Below are 8,553 nucleotides of genomic sequence, written 5' to 3'. Positions count from 1 at the left end.
GACTGGTATCTGAGGTCCACAAAGAACAGTAAGTATAAAGACTATGGCTGTTGCCACACCACTGTGTCTGATTACAGAGTAAAGAAGACTATAATAGAATAAAGTTTAGGGGAACCTGGGTGGCTCAGTCAGTTGAGCGTCCAACTTTGGCTCAGGTCATGATCTCACGGTTCATGAGTTCGAGCCCCGCGTCGGGCTCTGTGCGGACAGCTCGGAGCCTGGAGCCTGCTTCGGATTCTGTGTCTCCTTCACTCTCTGCCCCTCCCCTGCTCATGTTCTGTCTCTCTCTGTCTCAAAAATAAATAAGCATTTAAAAAAAATTAAAAAAAAAAAAGAATAAAGTTTACTTCCACTGATGGTAGGGAAAGGTGAATGTTTCTTGGAGTTCAGATGTGGACTATATAAAAGGGAGCCAGGCTGGGGTTGCCTTAGAGGGGATCTTGCTCAGTAAGCAAGTGATTACCTGGAGGGATGATGTGACCCTAACAGAGTAGTGCCCAAAAGCCCTTCAAGGGGGCAGTGTTAATCAGACGGTTCACTACGTCAAGGTGGTAGCAGTCAGAGGTCCCTGGTGAAGCCTCACTGACGAGCTGACAATAGCCTTGACTGAGAAAGAAATCAGTCGGGAGCGTCTGCCTCCCCAGACCGGTTAATGCCTTGTCACAGCTCTTTAATCTTTTCTGCTCCTTGATCCAATCTTACCGTACAAGGGTCAGGAACAGCAGCTAGAGGGAAGAAGGTAAGTGAGGAAAAGGGGGTAAAAACAGCAGTGCCCACGCCCAACTCCAGTCTACAGAGAATGCTTTAATTTGGATTACGATGGTTTTTACAGTGCACTGGACTAGCAGTCATGAGCGTATAGACTGGGTCATTTTAAATGCCAGAATGAAGGACTATTCGTTTACTATCCAAGAGCAATGGAAAAGCGAAGCGATATTTCATCTTGGGGAAGGTGGAGGAGGGAAGGGATCCAGAAGTCAAATTTGAAGAGCACTGGAAGAACAAAGCTAGAAGTATGGTTTCTCCTTATAACCCATTGACGTAGAATCTGTCAGTCAGCCAATTACAAATGTATATTTTGAAGATTTTCTGAATACATTCAGATCTGCAATATTCCAGCGAATTGTTACTTAACAGAATGAAGTCACATTTGTTGGTACGGGGCCTTTCTGAGGACAAACAACAACAACCAAAACTTAGAGTGACTTTGGGAATTAAATATGGAAGTATTCTATACAGACTTGAATGCCAAGCTTGTGATCCTCAATTCTAACTGGTAACTCTTAGTCCTGAAAAGACAAGCTGACTTATAAAAGTTAGAGTGGATATAAGTTAACATAGGCTGTCTAAATGCTAACGCAGTAAGGAGTTAAAAAGTGCAAGTTAAAATACTTTATAACTTTATAACTTTTCAATTACAGAACACTAAACAATCGATTCCTTCCGGATTGCCTAAGTTATTTTTTGTTTGGAACTGTACCTAATACACAGCCATAGAATTCTTGCTAAAAGGAATTTTTTACCTTCTACCTTCTCCATGTCATGAGTGTAAATGTAATTATAGAGTGGGGGCATTATTTTGGGGGAATGGACTGGGAACAAGTGTAAAAGCTCCCAGGTTCTATGAAACAGCCTTGTGTTGGATCCACTCACTAGGAGAAGTTATATTTGCAACAATGACTATGCCCAGAAAATTGTGTCAGGTTACTGGGCACAGAGTCCACACTCTCTCTTCCCAGGAGGGTATATGTGACCAAGGTAAAGGCTTCACGGGACACGGGCTGGTTGGTAGTAGCGATCATGCAGTGACAGAAGCAAAAAGGAGAAGGGGGAAAAGTGATAGAACGGCACTATGAGGTCCCTTTCAATTTGCAAACATTGCACCCTTTGATAGGCATTGAAACTGAAATGCCCACGGGGACTAGAAACATTGAGGAAGAAAAAGAAAAAGAAAAAAACCAGTTATGAAAACAGACTACAGGAAATGGTACACTAAATGGCTCCCGGTGCCCTGTTTCGGTGTGAGGGACTATAGGGTGTGGGGAGGAGTGCGGTGAACTGGAGACTAGCCCCAGTCGGTGCCTGATGACCGTGCCACGGGAGAAGGTGGATCCAGCAGCTGAAACATCCGAGATTTGTAAGGCCCTGAGTTTTTCAATGTTACCAACTAATTTTAAAAGTTGAAAACACTGGGGCGGGGCCGGGAGTGGGGGGTGGGGGGTGGGGGGAGGTGGGAGTCCAAATCACTGTCTTGTCCAAAATAAAACGTAGGTGCTCTATGACCGGGAGTATGTGGTCGAAATCTCTTAGATAATAATAATGATGATGATAATAATAATAATTCAGCCTTGTTCAGAGTATTTTAGAGGTCTTTGCTACTGCCTGGAATTAAGTGATTCACACATGTTAACTGTTTTCATTCACACTTACACAGAACACCGCATTAATCACAAAAAAGGGTCGAATGTAAATTCCATGGCTTTCGGTTTTTGTGTTTTAAGAGCAAAAATGGTTGACGTGCAAATAATTCGAAATAAATGTTCTTGGGTCCTGTTATATTTTTAACCATTTGAGAAGGCACCCAGAATGGAGAAGAGGTCAAACAGGGCAGGGCCTTGTCTACCCTGAGAAGGTGAATATGGAGAACTCATGAACATTTATGGAAATACTTCAGAAATTAGAACTATTTGTGAGCTGCCGGAGCCCTGAGATTTTCATTGCCTCCTGCCAAACAATGCATTAGTTGTGGGAAGTATGCAGGGATATGAGAAAGATACAATCTGTAATTTCTGAGAATCCTTTCAGTGTACTCTTGCCGTCTTGTTGACCGAAGCGAAATCTCTAAGGAACCACGTTTACCCTTTTAAATGTTCATGTATTTATTTTGAGAGCGAGAAAGAGCAAGGGAGAGGCAGAGGGAGAGGGAGAGGCAGAGGGAGAGGGAGAGGGAGGGGGAGAGAGAGAATCCCGAGCAGGCTCTGCACGGTTAGCACGGAGCCTGACCTGGAGCTCTATCTTACAAACCGTGAAATCACGACCTGAGCTGACATCAAAAGTCGAAGGCTTAACCGCGGGAGCCACCCAGGCGCCCTATGCCCACTCTTTTAGAAACGATCTATGAAGGCCGCTTGACCGAAATGTCAAAAATCTTCCTCCAGTGGTGACACATACCTTATACACATACACACACTTAATGAAAATAGCTTTTTGGTTTCTCTTCTCAGTGTGGACAGCTCTCTTCTGGGAGTGGGCACCCCATTTCCAGGCTACCAACAACGGGGAAACACAGGGGGTTCTGGAATGCATGCCAGTAGAAAAATCAGTCCTGGGCGCAAGAGGACGAATTAATTATTCCTCTTCATCGTCCTCAACTGTGCCCAGGGACTGCGTGCCTGGGGTCGGAGCAGGCGTCGCTGGATAGAAACAACGCGACCGAGCGAGGCGTAGACCATCATGGCTGCCGGTCCCGCCAGCACCCGTGGCTGTGGTTTCTCCGCAGTCACCGTCTGACATGGAGGTGGCACCCCAGCTCCATCCCAGGGAAAGCAGAGGTTGAGGATGTGGGTGCGGTAGGCACAGAGGTCACGCAGTCAGGAAGGTGAGCCTGCACCTTCCCATTGGGCAGCTTTGCCTGCAGCAGCAGGTCAAGAAGCCAAAGACCAAGGTGTCCAGGGCGGTGGAGGCATCTCCAAAAAAGAATGTCTGAGAGCCTAGGTGCTGAGACAGCAGGGTCGGGCGTCCCCGCGTCTCTTGCTCCAGCTCCTGCTCCAGCTCTTCCCCGTTCTCAAGCCTGAGCTCCCCCCACAGCAGCCGCAGCCGCAGCCACGGGGAACTGCCACTGCCTGCAGCCAGGAAGGAAGAAGTTGAGGGGAAAGGGCATGGCCGCTGCATACCACTTCCGGGGCACATCCCCGTGGTTCTTGGTGTCTACTCAAGCGTGCGGGGCGCAGCTTCCCTTCCAGCGGAGACATGAAGGCCAAGGGGTCTGCTCCCTGCCAGGGTGAGATCTCATTTATTGGCTTTGTACTTCTCTTTTCCAAGGTGAGTGGTGACCTTGTGTGGTCTCAAGATGGCCTCTTCCTGACGAGTCTGAAGGGCAGGCAGAGTTCCTGAAGGGCTCCACCAGGAGTTGGTGACCTTGCGCACTTTGAGTGGGACACCGGTAAATCTGGCATAGGTCCTCACAGCCAGGCTGTCCAGATCCACTGACCGTAGCCCCCTGACTAGCTCCCTGGGTGCTGCCATCTTACCCCCACTCTGTCCCGGATGAAAACGTGTAGCTTGTTTTTTGGCTTGTTTGTTGTTCTGTTTGCTTTTCTGTTTTTGTTCTTTTTTTTTTTTTTTTTTTTTTTTTTAAGGAAAAGCTCTCTTTTTCTAGCAAACAGTATTAGCACTCTTTAGTTGAACGTGTTTTTATAAGAGCACCTGAGACTATAGAAAGGCACAATCCGATTTTAAAAGTTTTTGTGGATTTTTCAAGTAGTTTCATCCTAATAGAAGTGGATTATAATGACTGTAATGAAATCATCATTAGCAATTATTTTTTCAGTTTGGAGGCCTTGGAGATGAAATAAACTTGATGTCCGGTTCCTAAAGGGACCCAGCTAGGAAGCATATTGATCTCGATAAGAAATATAGAGTGAGCCCAAACATTCTTTCCCTCCCTAACTTAGGTCATTTCTCTGGCATGCAGTATGGTTTTTGACTATTTGGGTTGAAGGGAGGGGCCAGTTTCAGAGACTTCTATTTAACTATTCCTGGTCTCTGGGATAGCTCTGACCCCCCTAGGCCCAGAGATCAATGGAGCGGTCAGCCAGCTACAAAGTATCTCTATTTCAATTACAAATTCTATTTCAATTTGGGGACCAGGGAAATGACCACTGGGTTTGTCCACAATCCCAGTGGACTCATTGGGAACCAGACACAAGCCAGAAGTCCATTTATTTTATTATTTGACTCCCATGTGATCACATGCTTATAGGGAGGCAAAGCAATGCTTTGAGCCTCTGGTTGGCATCGTGCCTTTTCCCTAGTAAGTGGCCCATAAGCTTCTTTCGAGAAGGGCAGTGGAATCATTACTGTGTTCACTTGCTGTGGTATTGCAGGGTCCTTCTTTCTGGGGACCTGGCCTCTTCTTTAGCCACTGCGTTACAGGTCCCCAAACTGGCTCAGGTTCAGAAACGTTTTATTGGGATGAGTGGCTGCAGCCTCCTGATTATCCATCCTTGATCTCTTTTGATTTAGTGGATTAAGTAGTACACTCCCTGGCCGCCCATCTATTTTGCCCTTAAGGACACTGTCCTACTGACAACGGCCATGTTACTCAGAGCGTAGACCCCCCTCTGTCTGCCTTTGTGACGTTGCCTCTCATTACCATAATTATGTCTCCCTGAGGGGGTCTTATCGCTCCCATTGCTACCAGGAATGGCTTACACAGAACAGCTGCCACTGACCCTAGGGTACTGGTGCCTCTCTTACCAGCATATCCCTAATTGCTTGACAAATGGTGCTCCTCCCCTGTTTCTGCTGAACGAGGGCCTCTGCTGGTTTTCCGCTGCCACATGCCCATTTCTCTGAGCCTGAAAACCTTCTCTCGCCGTCTGTCATGGCAATTCTGGCACCATTAGCTCACTAAGTGTGCTCCATTCTTTTTCTAGGAGGCGTCTTAGTCCTGTGTTTGTGCTATCTCCCGGGGTCCTTGCCAGGGTGTTAAATCTCTATCCTGGATAGACTAACCTTTATCCAGCCTTACAGCGTCCACCACCCTTCATCAAGCATTCACTACATCCAGACCAGAATGGATCATCGCTGCTCCTGCCCTTTCACCGGCTCTTTGGGGTCTAGACCCTGTCTCCCTTATCAGGCCCAGTATGTCCTTGGCTGGGTTATACTGTGGCTGAATCCTAGCTATTGACCTCATAGCAAGCCAGGGAAAATGCTAGTCCTTAACAGGAAGAGTGGGCCCCTTGTGCAGGCTCAGTGGGTTCAGGGGAATCTGGGATTTTATGATTCTCATGCACATCAATCCAGATGTCCTGTCCATGTGCCACGGTCGAACTCCCCCCCCCCCCCCGCCGCCGCCCTGCACCCCCCCCCCCCCTTGCATCCAGGGCCCTGAAATTGGCATAACAGATCTGCCTTGTTTGGGAGCTTAACCTTTTGAGCTCTGCTACTGTTATGATTAAGTCCCAGTCTGTTCTTCAGCTTTCTCTGCCCTCCCTCCAGGAGATGAGAGGCTCTTTATGCTACCAAGCAGGCCATCTCTGGCTTTCACTCTTAAATTTTAAATGTCAGTCACCCTTAGTTCTTCATCATAATCATTTTTTTTTTCCAGAGTGTCAACTGAGCGTAGGTATCGCCAACCAATCCCACGATCCTCCTAGTTTTTGTTTCCCATACATTTCGCAAACTCCTACTACACTGCACCAGCTAGAGATTCCCATCCCACTGGTCACCGTTCTATCACCGCAGTTCACCACTGGCAAAGGCGTTCACAGTTTCACTGCTGCTCGTACCAGGGGTCACCCCGGGGCACCACCTAACCCAGTGGTGGAATTCAAATTGCCAGCCAAGAACTCCAAAACTGTACCCCAACATCTGCCTTCCCAACCATTCCTGGTACTAACTGGCACTGGTTGGGTTCTCCAGGAGGCAGACTCCGAGATGGAGTTAGAGTTCAAGAGTTTTATTATGGAGTCCTTTGCGATCACTCCCCACGGAAGAGGAGAGAGGAGGCAGGGTTGGGCAGAGGCAGAAGTCAAGCTGTGACGCAGCCTCACCCAGGCCTGCAGCTGACTCTACAGGGGCGTCCAAAGCTGGGCTGGCCCTGCATCCTGCCCCGAGTTGGCCTGAGAGGCTGGCCTTTGTACCCCAACAATGACCAGTCGCTGGATGCCGGCGTCCCAGGAAAGGGTCATAGCCTTCCGTGAGGCAGCTCTCTCCAGCGGATGCAGTCCCCATAGGGGGCTGACTGCTGAGGGCTCTCTGCTGGCAGCACTCCCAGCAGCTGGGAGAGGAAGTCTTTCATCCTTGGAAAGGGTTCTGGGTGGTGCATCGCAGTGTCCACCACACCCCACATTCAAGGCTATCGTAGACAGACATTCCTGGCTCTGTGAATCTCTCTTTGCAAAGGTGACCATTAATATTAAACATTTTCAGATGTGAGCTAGATAACAGTGTAGTTTTGGATTTTACTTCCCAGGTGATTGCTATTGGCTTTTCGGCTTCAGCTCCCAGAACCCTCTATTGTTCATTCATGGTGCCGTCCACTCACACTCGTGTGCATTTGGGGACACTGGGTCCTGAGGCCAAAATTGCCTTTCTCCCTTTTCCATCCGGCTCACTCCTGGCTAGCCCTGAAGACCTGGCTCTAATATCCCCTCCTCTGTGACACTTTCTTCTAGTCCCCTAGATCAGGGCTATTTGCAATCTTTTGTTTCCTGTAAGTATTTGGTAGGAGAATACTTGGAGGCCATGTTTGTAATGCTAACAGCTAAACTTGGGAGCCAGACTCACCTTGATTTAAATCCTAGCTCTGACATTTCGTAACTGTGTAACCTTGAGTACGTGATTCAACCTCTTCCTGTCTCAGTTTTCTCATCTGTAAAAGAGGGGTCCGCCTCATAACGTTATTGTGGGGATTCAGTGAGTTAATATGCACAAAGCACTTAGAATTGTGCAAGCACAATTTAGGCTGTATGTCTTTGCTGTTATTTTGCTCTAAGTATTCTAAATTGCATCTCCTTTAGCGGCTCATCAGAGACAAGGACTGTTTCTTATTTGCCCTTAAATAACCAGCTTTAGCGCAGTGGCTGGCACAGAAGATAGCGATAAACACTTGCTGATTAAAGTTGACTCTCTAGGGACGCCTGGGTGGCTCGGTCAGTTAAGTGTCTGACTTCGACTTGGGTCATGATCTCACAGTTTGTGAGTTCAAGCCCCGTGTCAGGACTCTGTGCCTACAGCTCGGAGCCTGGAGCCTGCTTCTGATTCTGTGTCTCCCTCTACCTCTCTGCTCCCCCCCCCCCGCCCCCCCCCCCCGCCCCCGCTCACACTCTGTCTTTCTCTCAAAAGTAAATAAACATTCAAAATAAATTAAAGTTGGTTCTCTAAGGCCTAGAAATCTGTTATCTAGCACAAGGATAATAATGGATTGCCATCACTGAAAGCTAACAATACTGTATATTTCTTATAGGAATAGGTGTGTGTGTGTGTGTGTGTGTGTGTGTGTGTGTGATAGCAGTGTTAAACCACCAGTGTTTTCTGAAATGTCTCCGGGGGAATACCAGTTCTACAAAATAGTCCACAAAAATGAGTTCAGTGGTCAGCTAAGCTTGAGAAACGGTACATGTGCTTTTGGATTCGCTTTAGAGTAGTAAAGGCTCTACGAAGTTCTACAGTGATAGGTAGCGCTGTTAATATAATCACACACTGGTGGATGCTTCTCCCTTCAACAACTGCAGTTGATTCCCCCTCTAGCTGCGCGAGTGCTAGTGACTGGCTTCTAATGAATAGGACCCGTGTGTGCCTTCCTTGCCTTAAGACTAGGTCACA

General features: G+C 47.6%; 1 pseudogene; it reads right to left on the bottom strand.

Annotated features, from left to right (window-relative positions):
• Positions 1 to 2,966: 2,966 nt before the first annotated feature.
• LOC131483974 (metaxin-1-like) lies at positions 2,967 to 4,245 on the bottom strand (annotated as a pseudogene).
• Positions 4,246 to 8,553: the final 4,308 nt, after the last annotated feature.

Source organism: Neofelis nebulosa, chromosome 8 (assembly GCF_028018385.1).
Source record: "Neofelis nebulosa isolate mNeoNeb1 chromosome 8, mNeoNeb1.pri, whole genome shotgun sequence".
NCBI classification, from domain to species: Eukaryota; Metazoa; Chordata; class Mammalia; order Carnivora; family Felidae; genus Neofelis; species Neofelis nebulosa.
The sequence above is the reverse complement of the archived record's forward strand: the minus strand, read 5'-3'. Positions and strand labels throughout refer to the sequence as shown.